This window comes from Tauraco erythrolophus, chromosome 2 (genome assembly GCF_009769465.1).
Source record: "Tauraco erythrolophus isolate bTauEry1 chromosome 2, bTauEry1.pri, whole genome shotgun sequence".
NCBI classification, from domain to species: Eukaryota; Metazoa; Chordata; class Aves; order Musophagiformes; family Musophagidae; genus Tauraco; species Tauraco erythrolophus.
The window spans coordinates 27,000,234-27,003,868 of NC_141466.1; the positions used below are offsets into that span (position 1 = coordinate 27,000,234).

General features: G+C 39.4%; 1 pseudogene; it reads left to right on the forward strand.

Annotated features, from left to right (window-relative positions):
- Nucleotides 1-339: 339 nt before the first annotated feature.
- On the forward strand, nucleotides 340-2,656 carry LOC104379235 (kinesin-like protein KIF11 pseudogene; annotated as a pseudogene).
- Nucleotides 2,657-3,635: the final 979 nt, after the last annotated feature.

A 3,635-nucleotide genomic window follows, 5' to 3' on the forward strand; every position in this document is an offset into this window, starting at 1 on the left:
CTTTTATTCCAGGCTATTTTGATCAGTGTTAGCTTAAACATTTCCACACCTTGCTGCACTGCACCGTGTGGACATGACAAGGTAAGTAATGAGCAGCATCTCCCCATACTTAGATAATTCTGAGCCACTGCAACTAGAAACTTTGCGGGAACCGGAGTACAGAGTTGCAGGAGGCACAGCGCTGGTGGCTGAGGTGAGCAGGCTGTGAGCAGTGGACAGTTGGCTGGAGCTCAAGGGGCTGCAAAGGCATTGAGGGACAGTCAGTGCTTTGCTTCTTTCCCTGGCAAATTGGCCCTGAGTCCCAGTGTGACTTCCTTGAGCTTCCAGGGAAGTGGCTACATGAGGAACACAAAGGGCAGGAACATGCAGGTGGTGGTGTGGAGCAGACCTTTTCATGCCTCAGGATGTAAAGCAAGTGCCTACGCTTTTGTAGACTGTGATCATGCAAGAAGTTAGGAGGAGTCACAGACAACTGATAAATACAGGAGTGTTGCATGTCACGTTTTGGATGATGTTATTATAGGTACAACTGTACAGTGATCATTTATGGCAAAACTGATACTGGAAAGACCTTCAAAATTTAAGGGAGCCCCAATGAAGAACATACTTGAGAAGAGGATTTGCTACCAGGTATAATACATTGTATCGAATATTAGAAAAACTCACAGATACTGATACTGAGTGGGTTTTTTTTTTTTTTGGTAAAAGTATTTCTTCTGGAAATCTACAATGAGCTTTTTGATCTTCTGAATCCTATTCCCAATGTTGGAGAAAGACTGCGGATGTTTGATGATCCCATAAACAAGACAGGTTTAAATTTGAAAGGCTTGGAAGAAATACCTGTACACAACAAAAACTAAGCCTACCAAATCTTGGAAAGAAGTGCAGCAAAAAGAACGACTGCAGCTACTTACACAAATGCATATTCCAGTTGATCCTAGTCTGTGTTTTCAGTTACCATCCGCATCAAAGAAACCAGAGCAGATGGACAGGATTTTGTTAGAACTGGGGAGATAAACTCGGTTGATCTTGCAGGAAGTGAAAACACTTCAATTTGGGGTAGTTGATAAAAGAGCTTGTGAAGCTGGAAAAAAGTAGTCTGTTCTGAGTGGAAAAAGAGTTATTAGTGCTCTTGTGGAAGGAGACAGAGAGAACTTATAAGAAACCTCCAAGGCTGTTTTGGAGAACAACCAGGAACATCAATAATTATCACAGTTTCTCACACATCTATAAATCTTAGGGAAACACTGAGTACACTGAAGAATGATCACAGAGCAAAGAACATGATGAAGCCTGAAGTTAACCAGCAGCTGCCAAAAGAAGCTATTATTAAAGAAGATACTGAAGAGACTAAGCATCTAAAAGGGAACCTTGCTGCTGCATAAGAGTACAATGGAGTCTATATTTTCATTGAAAATTCATTAAGCCCTTAAAAGAAAGCTGACAGTTCAGGAAGAACACGTTGCAGAGTATATTGACATCATCAGCACCATGGAAGAAGAAGTTAAAACTCACTAAACCATTCACAATTAGTAGAAGTGAACCTGAACAATGAAAATAGATCTGCACATGAAGGAGAAAGAACTTAAAGAAGCACAGACAGTCCTGCAAGAAACCAAGGTTTCTCTGGCTGAAAAAGAACATGTGGTTTCAGTTTTGGAAGACACCAAAGAAAAACTTCATGGCACAGCTACCCATTTGGTTAGTACTGTTGACAGAAAAGATGTAGCTCTGCAAAATTGGATCATAAGAAGGCTGTTGATCAACACAATGCTATCGTCCAAATACATTTGCAGGAGAAATGAATGTTCTGTTCAACAAAATACCAGATTCAGTTAGTGAGACCAGGCTGAAGCAGCAACAGATGTTCACATCTGATGCATATTTTATAGGTGGCCTCCTATCTACCAGTTGTTCAGCAGCTGATATATTCGCATTAGTTGTTTCATTCTCTTTTGCCTTTGTTAAAAAGTTGCTGGCTACTGAATTTTCTTATATAGCTGAAAAAAAAATGACAAAATAAGACTCTGCCATGTGCTAGCAAAGCTGAGCTGTTGAGGTTGACTGAGGAGCATATATGTGGATTAGGGAGAGCATTAAATATCTTGACACCAATGGTGGAAATTGTCCTGGAACTAAACTGTCAGCTTCAGAATAACAAAAGGAAATGTTCTGCTGTGGCTGATGAGGTGGAGGGCCATAAAAAGGAATTAGTATCTTCTTAGGACATCTCAGTCTCCCTCTGAAAAAATTACAGGAAGAAACACAGAGTGTTTTTTCTCAGCTGCAAAACACTGTGAGAATTTAAAAGAAGTGGAAATGGCAAGGCTTGTATATACAAAGAACGCAAATGAATTTGTGTCCTCACTGCAAAGCCAGATAGACTTATTGGCACAGGGGATATGGAAGAACTTAGCTGGTATACTGTCAAAAAATGAAAGTTTGAACACCTCCATCACTGCTGGGCAAGAAAATGTTTACCTGGAAACTATGGACCTAGTCAGCAGTCAAAGTTCTGCTTCAAAACAAATTTACTGCGTCTCTGGATAATTTCTTTCAAAAGCTCAAGGACATAAATGGTGAAAACAAGAAGATGCTGGTGGAATCCATTGTCTGTTCTCAGCAGCTTCTTAGAAAATGTGTCTCGGGATACTGACAGAGTAAATTTAAAACTGCTCAGGTAGCGCTATGGATCAGTAGCAGTCCTCCTCCAGCAACGAGAAACACCAGATTCCCTGTTTACAACAGAAAACAGAAGGTTTAAGATTGAGATCGGTATTTTGTATTGGACATTTTGTTCTGCATTGAGTTGCATTAGGTGTGGCTTGGAGCTACCTCACTGTATGAAGAGATCCTACAATAGATTTTATGATATTCATATCAAGAACACAAATAGTCTCTGTGTTCAAAGATCCTTGACATACTGCTGGCACTTAAACAAACTAATTGATGATTTTAAAAGCATTGGAAGTCACTCATGAGAGCTGCAAACTAATGGCCTACACTGACCTTAAAAAATGAAAGAGTATGTCATGTTGCTGCAAGCCACGTTCAGGGTCTCCATATCCGTGCTCTCATTAAAGATCTGACTCAATGACTGCTAAAAAAAGAATCTTCTTATCGATTTCCAGTATGTGCTCACTAAAAGCCAGTCAATAAGTAAGAACTTATTCAAAGAATGGAATTGTCCTATGGCTATTGGAAGCTGGGAGCTAGACAGCAAGCAATTCTGTGGAATGGGGAAATGCAATGGATTTATGTATTATATACAACTTCTCTCAAGAACAATAGTGAATTGTGTCTTGCAGGATTTACAAAATGCATGACTTAAAGAGAAAAATTATCCTTAAATATACACTTCTCAGACTCTTTTATTTCATATATATATATATAAAAGCTTATATTGCTACAAATACACTCCCTTAGATATTTTTTGTAAGTCTGACTTTAGAGATTGGCATCAGTGTAACTTCTTTATCACTGCAACATATGGCAGTCTTCACTGCTGCCAAAACATGGCCATGTTTCAGCCCCAGGGTACAGCTGGGTTGAACTTAAAACTGAGACTGTTTTCAAACATAGATGCAGAGTTTAAATTCAAAATTCTTGCACTGGAACCTCTATGAACACTACAG